Source organism: Ambystoma mexicanum, chromosome 2p (genome assembly GCF_040938575.1).
Source record: "Ambystoma mexicanum isolate Mex_15411 chromosome 2p, UKY_AmexF1_1, whole genome shotgun sequence".
Taxonomy (NCBI): domain Eukaryota; kingdom Metazoa; phylum Chordata; class Amphibia; order Caudata; family Ambystomatidae; genus Ambystoma; species Ambystoma mexicanum.
Window position 1 is genome coordinate 81,524,517 of NC_090923.1, and position 15,078 is coordinate 81,539,594.

Sequence of the window (15,078 nt, forward strand, 5' to 3'; positions counted from 1 at the left end):
TGGCCGTGTGTGTGTGGCTGTGTGCGTGTGTGTGGCCATGTGTGTGGCCGTGTGTGTGTGTGGCTGTGTGTGTGTGTGTGGCCCGCTACTGTTATACAGTGAATTATATTTGGATCAACCTGCCACTTATGCAGACCACACGCTGCAGGGATTTTATAGACTTGCTCCCCTATTAAGTAACAGACGTCCTAGCATCAGTGTTCAGTAGGCCTCATTTGGTGTCAGTAGAGTATGTGGGACTACTTTAATGTGGCTACACCTGAGGTGATTGGCCAAACCTCAGAAATTTCTGCTTATTTAAAGTTATAGAGTCTCATTACAGGGCTGGTGGTTTTCCGCAGGTAAATCTGGGAATTACCGCCAGATTACAGGTGCCAGTTAAGGGTATGGTAATCTCCCCATGTAGTCCCATGGGACTCCATGGGAGGATTGCAGGTATTACTGGCACCGCTAATAGGCGGCAGTAATGCCAGCTATTTTTTGCAAGTGGGGTGCCTGACTTACCTCCAGCTCTTGGCTGGAGGTAAATCAGGCCACCCCACCACACTGGCAAACTTGTAGTATACCGGTCCGGAAACGTGCCGGTGGACGGAATTACCGGCACATTAATTCTAGACCAGCATACTTGTAATGAAGGCAATAGAGTTTAAATACGCACTGGGGCAGAGACACACGTTTTCTTAAAAGAGGGGTTATATCAAAACATGGAAACATGGAAACAGAGCGATCTAAAGAGGCGTATAGGGTGATGATCACCTCGAGTTCTCTTTAGCGTCCCAACCCTCAAGGTGCTCTCTGCCTGCTCTTAGCAGTAAATCCTGGTCCATACATCATAAGGAGGCTAAGGGCAGAGAGGTAACGTCGTCAGGGAGTATATGGCCCTCATTACAAGTCAGGCGTTAAGGGTTTAAAGGCGCTGTCGGCGTTAAAGTCCAAGGCGCTAAGCGACCTTGGTGCTAATTACAGCACCGTAATTTACGGTGCCGTAATTAGCGCCTTCCCCATCCCCATTATGCCCTATGGGGCAAAAATGGGAATGGGGAAGGGCAAATGGTGAATGGGGAATTACCGCCCCACTCACCTTGGAATGGGCCGGTAATTCCGCCATCCACCATGGCGGAATCGTAACCTTAGCGGCATGGACCATGGTGCTAATAGCACCATGGTCCACCGCCTGACTTGTAATGAGGGCCTATGTTTGGAATGATTTACTGATAAGCCAGCGAGTATTAAATGTAAGCGTGGTGGCTACAGTCGGCCAGAACACACATAATGGTGCCAGTCAACTCTCATTCCCCATTGTCTTAACCCTTTCTTCATTGCTTCTATTCAAGTCCAATGTTCTGCCGCACCTTCAGTCACCCTGCCTTGGATGGGGGCGCTACAGGAAAACCTGTGACCTGAATACAGAATGTTCTAAAATAGTGTGTGTAGATACATATAACCATACAGGTGATACATATGTAACCCTACAGTCATAGAGAATGTCACACATGAGTACAATATTTACAATGGGCCTCATTACGACCCCGGCGCTAAACCATGGTGCTATTAGCACCATGGTTTATGCTGGAATCCGCCATGGTGAATGGCGGAATTACCGCCCCATTCCAAGGTGGGTGGGGCGGTAATGCCCCATTCACCATTGGCCCTTCCCCATTCCCATTTTTGCCCCATAGTGCTCAATGGGAATGGGGAAGGCGGTAATTACGGTTCCGCAAATTGCGGTACCGTAATTACCTCGAAAGTCCCTTTGCAGGTTCCTTCCTTAACGGCTGGTAAAACCAGCCGTTAAGGTGGGGACCCGCAAAGGGACCTCCTAATTAGGCGGTAAGGGTTTAACGGCGCAGACACCTTTTACGGCGCCATTAACCCCTTACAGCCTGGGTCGTATTGAGGCCCAATATAAGTTACAGCTCCCCAGCTTTTACCTCTATCGCGGTTGGCTTTATAATCTGAATAATAAGTGCGGATGGGGATGTCTCCCCAAAACCCATACCTATTCTTTCCTGCTCTGTGTTGCAAGTGCTTCTCTGATTTCAGTGTGTTTTCCTTTTTTTAATTTTCTTTTCTTTTTTTTTATTAATTTATAAGATTTTCAATTACAGTCTCATATAAGACCAAGGACTTGAGCTACAATTGACAGACATATAAACATAAAAAAGCTAATTAAGTACAGCACATCTATAGCAAAAACAGGACTTATAAACAATCAGGAGAAAAATAAAGCAAAGAGAAAAGGAAAGAAGGGGAGGGATAAAGGTAAACGGCGAGCCAATCTAGGACAAAAGATACACATAACATAAAAAGGTACACACATATAAATCATTAAATGGACCCCATATTGCATTACAATCATCTAGAGATGTTTCGTTTTAATCATGGAAAACAAATTCAAAGGAAAACAAATCGACTGTGTATTTGAAAAGTTGCTGGTTATGTTAGGTTTCTTAGGGGAAGGAATTTACCCAACCCACAATGCCTTTTTTGTATCACTGTTGCAATGACATTAGATCAGTTTATTAACATTCAGTTTTATACGCACATACACCACATTTAGAATGAGAGTCGACATGTGTTTCGCCCATTTTTTCTCTCTGAAGGCTCATATATGTCGGCATTGAAGGAATAAGTTCTTATACATTGCAAATGTCCAAATGTATGTGTTCTTTCTTGCTTTTCTAGAAACATGCAGTTAATCACTACATTTGAAGAAGTGGGCAAGACTGTGCTTCATGAAACCCGCGTCCTAAAGTGGACCGTTAACTGTGTACCACTTCAGATCTATTTACTATTTCTAGGCACTGTACAGGAGATCCATTTATAACCATCGACAGGTCCATAACAACTGATAGGTGCCCTCATGGCGCCTGTGCACAGATTCTCCAGATGCGTATGTACCCAGGTAAGCGGAGGTGCCCCACCTGAGTTAGAGATCGGCAGCCCCCGGGAGACGATGTAAGGAGATTATGACTAATGGCTGGAATGTGTGTCAAATATACTTGATGGGGAAAAACAACACATAGAGCCCTCTGCTGAGACACAAAATAGTCTGGCCAAAAGCATGGCAAACATGAAGCTCCTCCCACTGATGAGTAGAAGGAAGCATGGTCTGTTTTCACTTCTCATATAGTTCAATAGGACAAGGCAAGTACAGCAGTGTGTGGGGCAGGCATGGCATCAAGAGAGACGCAGTCTCAAAAGTAACAGTTTGGAAACCTTTATTATAAAACTTTGTAGAGTTGGTGTAATGCGTAACTGGCCCTAACTCTAGTCTAGTGGGGTTGGTCCCTTAACTGATGCTTCTAACTAAGGGACGTAGATGTCCGTAAGTCTAAAATCAAAGCCCGTCTGTGTCAAAACCTATCCTTGCCCTCACTGTTAAAACAAATGTGATGTTAGGTCTTCTTAAAGAAAAATGGTTTTTCAAAACAAAATGCAAACCAAGCCTGGTTTTAGGTAGCGTTACCGTCAGGTTCCGTTCTGCCAGTTTAAAAATAGGTCACCGCAAAAGGGGTGCAGCAGGAGAATACAGTTCACAATGTCTCTGGGTCTCTTGTGGTTCCCTTCCACAAACTCAGATCCATCTGGTTCCAAAAGAAAAAGTTATAGTTCCTTTTAGGCCTTTCAGGGTTCCCTTCCCCAAGCCTTGGCCTTTCTCCTTATAACAAGGTCTTTCACAATTCTCTGTGGACTCCTCAGGGTTCTCTTCTCCGAGCCTAGGCCCCTCTCGTGTCAAACAAAAGTTCACTTAAAGCTTCACAACCACAAAACACCAAAGGTTCACCTTGTCAGGATGCACCTCTTAAAGCACCGTTCCTTCTTGTGGGGTGTTAGTAACCTTTAATTCTCTTCTGAGATTTTGCTCCCACTTCACTCTGTGTAGTTCCCCCTTTGGTCAACACAGAGCAGTATCAGAGACTTTCTAGAATGCAGGCTTTTGCTCCTCCCATGGCCCCTCTCCTTACACTCTGTACTTTTCTTCTGGCACCTTTTCCTTCCTGTGCCTCTTTCACTCTGTCCTTGTTTTTCTTTGCTTCTTGCACACTTTCCACTTTGCCGTGCCTCTTGCACCCTTCTTTTACTTTGCCGAGCCTCTTGCACATGTGGGAACGAGCACTGGCCTGGACACGGCCAGCAGGTTGCAATTCTCCCCAATCCAGCTCCTTGGAAACACAGCTCCCTCGCCACGCTGCAGCCCCTTCTACACAAGGGGTCAGCATCTTGGCATTCCATTCTCCTCCAGATCCTCCGGGCTCCTGTAGATGCATCCTCTTCTCTCCTGTCTTTTATGGTCCATTCAGCAACCCCAGCTCGCTCATGTCTCTTAGCAGAGCCATACCTTTTATACTCTAAGTGGGAGTCAAGTGGAGTCTGGTGTGTACGGTTGATGTCAGGTGCCTGACCTTGCCTGACTCTATTAACGGTGGTGGACTGTAGGAGGCTTCTCCCTGCATCTTCCTCTTCACAGTGTTGTTCCTATAGGTAAAACTCTTGGTTGCCTCTCCCTTGTCCCAGTACATGTTGGAAATGGGGAGAGGGAGACAGGGTGAGATTGAATATACCCCATAAAGGCTGAGGGAGAGTGTGCTGATGTACAGTTGGGAAAGGGGGGCTACCATGTCTCGCCTTTAGGAACTCTCCTGCCAATTTCCCGCAACCCTCCACTCAAGTGATCGTCCCTTGCTTGTCCACCCCGGGGGTCAGGATCCAAAAGCGATGGCCCTTCCCTTGCCACCTGAATGGAAGATCCCAGGGAAGTAGGTAGGAGAATACCTTTGGGTTTCTCAAAAGTGTTTATCGTGATGTGAACATGATGACTCTCGCTTGTTTTAGCCAGTGGTCAGGAATGTTATGCTCTCATCTGTGGTGTACCAACAGAGGTGGAGCCCATGAGTTGGGAAGTGAGTACTCCTGAAACCATCTCTTTTATTTTTTGTCATCTCTTTGTTCCAAACAAAATACCAATCAAGTAACTTTGTGAGTGAAAGCCACCAATTAGAGCAGTGGCGCCCACAAACACTTACATAGGAGTGACCTGGCCTGGTCATAGGGGTGGACTGGCCCAGCGCAGGCGAAGTTGCATTCATTGAGTGAGGGGCCAGTGTTTTTATGAGGGTGGCTGTGACCCCCCCCCTTTGGTGGCACCCCTGATTGAGAGATTGCATAATGAATTGTAAATCAGAAGTTCAGTCTGGAGTCAAAGATAAAAGTGGGCTATGCATGCGATAGTAAGCATGTTGGTACATTTCCACCCCTATAATTTTCCAATGGAGTCCATAGATGGTCTCCTTCTTCAGTGGCCATCCAATTAAGACATCCCACATTTTTCTCAAGTGGTTTCCACATGTTATTTCCCTCTTCACTGTCTAGCCAACGGAACCACCCCCCTATAATTGACCAATGGATTCGACTGTTTATTTCCTTTTTCAGTGGCCAGCCAACAAAGTCATCCCCTCATAATTCTCCAATAGGTTCTACAGGTTATTTCCTTCTTTAGTGGCCAGCCAATGAAAATCATCCCATCATAATTTTGCAATGGATTCTACAGGCTAACTCCTTCTTCAGTGACCATCCAATTAATTCATCCCACTCACCTTTATCTACGATGGATTCTGCAGGTTATTTCCTTCTTCGGTGACGTGTCAATAAAGTCACCTTCCCTACAGTCACCCAATGAAGTCTACTGGATATTGCCTTCTTTAGTGGCCATCCAATTAAGTCATCTCACATTATTCTCCAATGGTTTCCATGACCTGCCAATGAGCCCACCCTCCTATAAGTATCCAGTTTAATCTACAAATGATGTCCTTCATTGCTGGTCTGCCAATTAAGTCATCCCTCTATAGTCATCCAATGGATTCTACTGGTTATTGCCTTTGCCAGTGGTCAGCCCAATTAGGAATACTGCTAGAAATCTCCAATGTAATCTACAAGTTAGTTCCTTCTTCAGTAGACAGGTAATTAAGTGATGCCCCTGTAATTCCCCAGTGGATCTTACTGGCTATTTCATTCTTTACAGGCCAGCCAATGAAACCATCCCCTATTATTCTCTAATGGATTCTGCTGTTTATGTCTTCAGTGGCCAGCCAATGAAACCACCGCCTGTGACGAATTGGATTCTGCACCGCAAGTGTACAAGGAGGCGTAGGGGTAAATTGGCCCACTCATCCCTCCCACTTCAACAAGCCAAAACACAGCGCAATCATAAAGGTTAAACAGGGACAGTTAGACATATAACTCCTTCACCCTTAGTTATAATGTGATACGAGGGAAGGCAATTCTGTTAAGAGGGGTGTGAGGGTGAACCAGTAATGACCCACAAAACTCAATGGGCCTCATTACGACCCTGGCGCTAATGGGTTAACGGCGCCGTAAAAGGCTGCAGCGCCGTTAACCCATTAGTGCCTTACTACGAGGCCCCTTTGCGGGACCCGACCTTAACGGCTGGTCTACACCAGCCGTTAAAGTAGGGACCTGCAAAGGGACCTTGGTGCTAAGTACGGTACTGCAATTTGCGGTCCGGTACTTAGCGCCTTCCCCAGTCCCATTGAGCCCTATGGGGCGACATTTGGAATGGGGAAGGGCCATGGTTCAATGGGGAATTACCGCTCCGCCAACCTTGGAATGGGGTGGTAATTCCCCATTGAACCATGGCAGACCCGTTACAACACCGGCACCAACCATGGTGCTAATAGCGCCAAGGTTTAGCGCCGGTGTTGTAATGAGAGCCAATATCACAGTCCATAAAAAAGGGAATGTCCAATGAAGGTTCTATAAAAATATACAAACTTCATCAATCAAGCACACCATCTGCAAGTTGCACAAATTAAAATACTGTACCAAAGCCCACCCGACAGAAGAACAGAGAAGATGTGACAGAATAGAGAAAGTAGCACTTTCAGTGTGGTTCCAGAGGTGGTAGGTAAAGTACTTACCACAAAAATGAAATCTTGGTGGAAACAGGACTGATCATGACCTAACCAGTTTCTAGGGTCCAAGTGGACCAAGGAGGCAGATCAGAGTCAACAGTACCTTGATCCAGTTCTTGGTGGGCTGGTGACGTCAGACCCAGTGTCGGATCAAGCTCTGTTCTAGCATGTTTGGATCACGTGGGACCATGTAGAATGTAGGCGTCCAGTAGGGACAAATGCGGGTGTGGCAGACTGGCGGCTCTTCAAAGTTGCTGGTGGGAGTGGTCCTAGGAACGCTTCACAGTTGTCCAGGCTGAGTCAGACTTTACCCATCCAGAAGTGGAACTCCGATAGGTAGGAGCGACAACGCTCCGCAGTAGCCGGCACAAAAAGGTCAAGCCGCAGGAGGATTTGTGTATCATCAGCATAAGGAATACACTGAAACCCAAAAGTGTATAAATTTAATAAGAGGAAGAATATACAGATTAAAGAGGGGAGGATAAAGAGCCGAACCCTGAGGAACACCACAATTGAGAGGCATAGCAGCCGATGTACAAGGAGGAAGTGAAAGAGACTGGGAGCGTTCAGAAAGAAAGGACCCGAACGAGTCAAGGACCCGGCCACAGATACCTTCAGAGGATAGCCTATACCTAAGGATACCATGGTCTGGAATGTCAAATGCGGCCGAAAGGTGCAGCAGTATCAGGGCTCAGATCCCGCTCTGATCCACAATCTGGGCCAAATCATCCACTGCTGACACCAGAACTGATTCAGTACTCATGCCGGGCCGTAATACTGACTGAAAAGGGTCAAGCGCCTCTGAGTCCCCCAGAAAGGAGTGAAGGAGAGGAGTGACCAGGGCTTCAAAAAGGTCCATAGGAAATGAAAGAAGAGAACTAGGCCAGAAATTATAAAGAATGGACGAGTCCAGATTAGATTGTTATTAAAGAGGTTAAAAGAGGAATAATGAGCACATCTTTAAGTAAGGCCGGTATGTGATCATTCCCCAGCGATATGTTGATTGCTGATGTGATCACCATCTGAACATAGACCAAATATATATACTGTACAAAAGCCAATCCTGAAAGAAGAACCGAGAATATGTGACAGACTGGAGAATGTAGCCCTCTGAGCATAGTTCCAGGAGTGGTAGCTAAAGTACTAACCACAAAAAGGCGACCATGACCCAACCAGTCTCTAGGATCCAAGTTCAGATTCAACAGTACCAGGATTCAGTTCTTGGTGGGCTGACGACACCAGACCCAGTGTCGACTCTAGGTGTAAGCAGATCAAGCTCAGTTTGGGTACGTTGGATCATGTGGTCCCAAACAGCAAGTGGATGGGATTTCCCTTTCTATGCCTCCAATCTCCACAGACAAGACAGCCTTGAGGGGCTGTGAATGTGGGTGCTGCGGTGCTAGGGGTGCCCTCACTTATCCTTTTTGGACAATGCTGGTGACTGGAATTTCCCCTCTAGTTGTTGGAGCCCTTTCTTATCAAGAGGGTGCAGTCCTTTGTCCTTACCCTCTTTAAATGTACTTTTCTCAACACCCTTGTCAACTGGTTTGGATTCGGCGCCCACTACCTTTTTCTGGACGTGAGTAGCCACAAACTGGTCGGCCGCCTTTGCAAGCCCCTGAGGGTCTGTGATATTCTTGTTCACTAGATGCTGGTGTAACTCTATCTCACATTGTTTAAGTTTGCTCTCACATGCTATCAGATTAAAAATGCCCGTAAATGTGTCTACTTTGTTACCTGTGACCCAACTACTCAGAAATTTCAGAGACAAATGCGTAAATGCCCCAATGGTTTGACTCCCCTTTTTGATGAGTTCTCTAAAGCCCTTGAGGTATTGTTCTGGGGTTTTGAGAACTCCCTGAGTATTACAGCCATTATCCTGGAATAAATAAGCCTCCCTTCAGGAGTCAACTGAATAATTACATCAGTTACAACCAACGATAGACAGCTCATAAGGCTTCACCTCACAACTCCTCTTGCACCTCCTGGAGCATAAAGCTAACTCCTGTGTTTCAAACCAGTTGAAAAGCTGGTGTTCTCCATCTCATACGGTTGGACTAAGTCCTTGGGCAGATGACACCTAGGCTTTCCTTGGGAGCAACCATTGTAGACACTTCCTTCCCCACTGGACGTTTTGGTGGCCTTCTTCCGTGCCTCAAGCACCAGTTTGCCCCACATCTCATAGTCCTGTTGCTTCTGCTCCCCCAGAGCCAACCCCTCTCATCTAGGAGGTAGAGGCTGTCAACATCGAGTGCTGCGACTGCTTTTTGTGGCCTGGCTGAGGTGTGGAATCTACCCGATGAGTGCGATTTGCGGGAGACTCGTGACCCTTGGGATACCACTGTGCCTGCCCGCTGGAAGGAATGCTGAGAAGCGCTATTGCTGTTGCTTTCCTCAGTGGTATCCATGCCCCCCAGTAGCATACCCAATAGGCTAGAGTGCCCTGATTGTTGCTTGTCCCCAGAGAACCCTCCATCTCCCTAGCTTCCTCAAAATCTTGGAGGCTTTTTTAACATTCGGCTTTCTTCACCTTATTTCCATGAGAGAGACCCCTCTCTCAACGGAGGTCATGAAAGATGCTTCCTGTCAAGGGCTATACCATGCGCATGTTGAGTTAGATGGTTGTAAAAATGCCCTGGCAGTGAAAACTAATGTTAACTTCACACTTTTATTGCGGCAGGCTGAGTTGTAGGCACAGTCTGCTTGAAATCCCACTATTGCCACCAGTGTGACAAATTGGATTCTGCTCACCAGGAGTACAAGGAGGAGTTTTAATTTATTTATTTAGCATTTGTTAGGTGCCTATATAACAAAAATGTGTTTCCAGGTGCCACAAGGCAAGTGGGGAGGGAACAAGGGAAGAAAATAATAATGGCAAACACTGTAAATATACAAACGCGGTCCTACTAGGCCATGTGATATTCGGACGCGCAAGTGCAGTGAAGAGAAGTTCAGGCATTAGGGTAGTGGAGGGATTGGGGAGAGAAAGGTATGGGTAAGTGCTGGAAGAGCCCTGGAGGGAAGTGCTGAGGGTGCCACAGGAGGCGTCTGCTGGCTAAGTGCAAGGGTGGAGGCATCCAAAGGGAGGGGTGCACAGCTGCCACATAGGGAGCCCAAAGAGCAGTGCTGGGGGGGTAAGGGTGCTGGTGTTGACTGGGCAGGGCCCGGTATCCTATGGGATGCATGAAGGTCCAGGCTGCCAGTCTCAGCAGCAGTGGGTGATTAGTCAGGCAGGGAGAGAGTAAAAGAGGAAGAGAAAATCACAGTTTTGAGAAGTTTCCAGAACTTAAGGAGGTCTGGCTCAAGTCTGAGAATGGCAGAGAGTATGTTCCAAAGAGAGGCACCAGTCGAAGAGAGACACCTTCCCCCACTCTCTGCTTGAAGAATCGTTTGACAAGCAGAGAGTTGGAGTTAGAGGAGCAGAGGGCTCTAGCAGGGATGTATTTAGGGAGAGAAAGTTGGAGGTAGCATGGGCCCAGGCCCCAGAAAGCCTTGTGGATGATGCAGAGTGTCTTGAATTTGATCCTTGCAGTCACCGGGAGCCAGTGAAGAGATCTTAGGGCTGGAGACATACGGTTAGTGTGGAAAGAGGTCAGCCAATTCAGTGCTAGAGGTAAAATGACCCACTCAGCCCTCACACTCTTACAAACCAAAAAGGCATCAAAATTATAAAGGTAAAGCAGAGGCAGTTAAGAGATATGCCTCCTTTGCATTTAGTGGTAAATTGGTCCCAGGGAAGTATATTCTCTTAAGAGGAGTGTGAGGATGAACCAGTAGTCAAAAATAAAGGGGAGGTCCAATCAAGGTTCTATACAAATATGAACACTTTAAGCAAACATACCATCTGCACATAGAACAAATAGAAATACTGTACAAAATCCCATTCTGATGGAAGAACTGAGAAGATGTGACAGACTGGTGACAGACTGGAGAAAGTAGCTCAGTTCCAGGGGTGGTAGGTAAAGTACTAACCACAAAAAGGTTATCTTGGTGGAAACAGGAGCAATCGTGACCCAACCAGTCTCTAGGGTCCAAGTGGACTGAGGAGGCAGTTCAGAGTCAACAGTACCTGGATTCAGTTCTTGGTGGGCTGGCATCCTCAGACCCGGTGTCAAGTGCAGATGCAAGTGGATCAAGCTCAGTTCATATACATTGGATTGTGTGGTCCCAAGAAGAGACAAATGCAGGTGCTCCGTGTGGCAGGATGGCTGCTCTTCAAAGATGCAGGTCAGGGTGGTCACAGGAAAGCTTTGCAGTTGGCCAGGCTGAGTCAGGCTTTAGCTGCCTGGAGGGGTCGATGAGTGACGGTCCAGTGCATCGAGGCGGTGGGCGACGGTTGTCTAAATGGTGATCTTGGGTGCGCCGATGTGCGATCAATGAGGTGGCAGTTGCAGGCTAGCTGGGTGGAGCCATGATTGTAACCATCGGTTATAGTTAGCGTGTGACTCATCAGTGATTTTGTTTGGGTCCTGACCTTGAATAGTCGCTTCGGGCCTAGCAGTGCGATGCAGTGTTGAGCTGGTTGAAAGCGCAAGCAAAGTTCAAAGTGGTGGAGGAGCACCTGTGACGTCCATCCTGTTTCAGGTGCGGGGAACTCGGAGCGACCAGTTCAGCGTGACAGAAAAGAGAGCTTCAGCTGATCTGGCCCTCCAGTTGCTGTGAGGTCCACGCACAGGGCTTCGAGGATAGGATGGTTCCGTTCAGGGTCTGCTGTCACAGCTTTAGCAGATTCTGGTGCAGTGTGGTAGTTCCTGATCCCGAGTGAAGGTTCACTCCCAATGTGCACTGCGAGTGGATAGGAAGCATATCTTCCTTAGGCCTTGGATGGCTCCTTTTTCACCTGAGGCCGAGGGCTTTGGAAAATATAACTTTCCCAAAGGAAGTCCAGTGAGTACTTCTCAGTTATTTCGGAGCAAATCTCCTGTGTCAAAGAGGATCTGAAAATATGTGGAAAACCCCTTCTTTTAAAGGCACAAGTCCTCTGGTGACTGGACTAAAGCTAGACTGCCTTAGTGGTCCAATCCCTGCCCTTGAATGGAATGGACTTTGACCTTCTGATGTCACATCCAAAGCGCTTTTCTCCAGAGGAAGTGGACGGGATGGGAAAACGAGTGGGTCAGTGAGAATCAAGATGGTGGAAGCCTCCTTCTATTGATCGGAGCCGTGTCCATCATAATCCCACCAACTTCCCTTCTCACTGAGACCAGAGGCCTTTAGATATGCAGCTCCCTGGTGTGAGGGTACTCCTTTTGAATGGGTGATCCTTTGATGCCCAGACCCAGGACAGCTGCCTGCTGTGCTGATGTCTCCGGTGGAGGATGCTACTGGCCCTCACAGAGAGATCAAACAGGAGGCCCGGCTCTCCAGGTTCCTGAACGGCCATTTGGCGGACTACACGCAGCTGATGAGAATACACATTACGTTCCACAGCAGAGCTGACACACAGAAGGTGACACATGTGTGATATCACTTGGAATGTGGAAGTTGCGATCATAAGTAGTACCATGCCTTATGTTTTAATTTAGAGTTTACCATGCCGCCAGTATGGGTTACTTATTATCATCGTAGTTTTGGGTACAGGAGGACATATCTTAAATGCAGCCCCTATGACACAGGGACTTGGTTGTCTCTGCATCTTCAAGGCATCTCGTGACCTTTAAACCTGCGCTGTGCCACAAGTAAAGAAGGCACCGCCAATCAGGCTACAGATGCAACAGAGCATGAGTGCACTAGGCTATTGGCATCAAGTCAACGGAAAAGGGGAATGTATTTGGCAGATTACCCCTTTTGCAGCTGATTAACCCTCATCATTCTATTTGTTAATAGAAATGTAAAAAAGACGGGGCTTTGCACCCTTGCTTGATGACAAATGCTCACACCGCCTATAATTCCCCAATGGATTCTATAGGTTATTTCTTTCTTCAGTGGCCAGCCAATGAAGCCACTGCCTATTCTCACCAGGAAAAGTGTGCTTAGCCAATCAGGTAGTTTTTCAAGCCACCTGAGGCCTGTACCCAGTTGCCACCATCATGATTGTCTTGATATCCCCCAGGCTCATCCCTGTTGTCTCCCCATGCCCCTACCCCCCTCTCTACCTAAGACCTCCCACCTCCACCCTCCCTACCCTTACCTGCTAGACCTGAGCTTTCCTCTTCGGTCACGGCACTCTATCCCTCCTCGCCGTCCAGCATAAATCCCTTTTCTATTTTCTATGACAGCTGCCATCTTGTAAGGCGCAGAGACCGTCACCAGTAACAAAATCTATTTGCACCCTGTACTATATTCATACCCTGTGGTGTGAATATCTGTCAACCCCATGGCAGGGTTGTGTACCTAGCCAGGAATGGTCCTGAAGCTAGGCTTGGGCTGGTGTATCATTACCAGCCAGATACAACCCCCTCCGCCCCTCGATGCGGTGTTGCTCACATAATTATACAATACATGCTACAGGTTCTTTCCTTCTTCAGTGTCCAGCCAATGAAATCACCACTTATACTCATTCAATAGATTCTAGAGGTTATTCCCTTCTACCGTGGCCGGCAAATGAAGTCACTGCCTGTTATTCTCCAATGGGTTCTACAGGTTATTTCCATTTTCAATGTACAGCCAAAGAAGACATACTCCTATAGTTCATCCAATAGGTTATACAGGTTATTTCCGTCTTCAGTGTCCAGCAATGAAACTATCCAGCCCCCCTATAGTCATCCAATAGGTTATACAGGTTCTTTCCTTCTTCAGTGTCCAGCCAATGGAGACACAACCCTATACATTTTCATTGGCTTCTACAGGTTATTTCCATCTTTAGTGCCAGCCAACAAAATCTATAATTCTTCAATGATTGCTTTGAAGAGTGATAGGGTTATTGTCTTCTTTAGTGGCCAGCCAATGAAGTCACCACCTATAATTCTCCAATGGATTATATAGGTTATTTACGCCTTCAGTCTTCAGCTATAAAGACTATCCTTCTTCAATGATTCCATTGAGGATTTATACGGTTAGTTCCTTCTTTAGTGGCCAGCCAATGAAGTCACCACCTATAATTCTCCAATGGATTATATAGGTCATTTACGTCTTCAGTCTGTAGCCAATAAAGTCTATAATTCTTCAATGGTTACATTGAAGAATTATAGGGTTATTTCCTTCTTTAGTTGCCAGCCAAGGAAGCCACCACCTATAATTCTCCAATGGATTATATAGGTTATTTACGCCTTCAGTCTTCAGCTATAAAGACTATCCTTCTTCAATGATTCCATTGAGGATTTATACGGTTAGTTCCTTCTTTAGTGGCCAGCCAATGAAGTCACCACCTATAATTCTCCAATGGATTATATAGGTTATTTACATCTTTAGTGTCCAGCAAATAAAGTCTATAATTCTACAATGATACCATTGAAGAATTATAGGGTATTTCCTTCTTTAGTTGCCAGCCAAGGAAGCCACCATCTATAAATTCTCCAATGGATTATATTGGTTATTTAAGTCTTCAGTCTGTAGCCAATAAAGTCTATAATTCTTCAATGATTCCATTGAAGAATTATAGGGTATTTCCTTCTTTAATGTCCAGCCAATGAAGTCACAACCCTATGAACCTTCAATGGGTTCTGCAGGTTATTTCCATCTTTAGTGGCTAGCCAATGAAGTCACTCCATATTATTCAGCAACGAATTCTACAGGTGTGTGCAGTGCTCAGTTAAGCATTTTCTAAATATTGTTAAGTAATGAAAAACTTCCAAATAATAGTTGCCAGCAAGTCACACTTCATTAGATTCTTAAGTAAAGGAGATCCAGTTCTGGGGCCTCCGAGGTTCTCTAATACATGTAAGTGTATTTCTATCCGCGTGAATATCCTTCCATCCACTCCTTCTGGCCCAACTCAGAGTTTCCCGAATCCCATAGAATTCCCAATTCATTCTGAGACCAGAAAACCGTAAGAATGCAGAAGAACTCAATGACTCCCTTTTCCCTAAAGTTGACTTCCATTTTATGTTTCCTGCCAGTCATTTATTCCCACAACTGTAGGAATGTCCATAGACCTCCATTGGACCATGGAACAACTTCCCAATTGTTGGCCTTGGGATTGTATGATTTCCTCTTTAAAAAGATTCATGCAAGCAGTGTTTGAGCAGAACACAAATCCCAACAATGA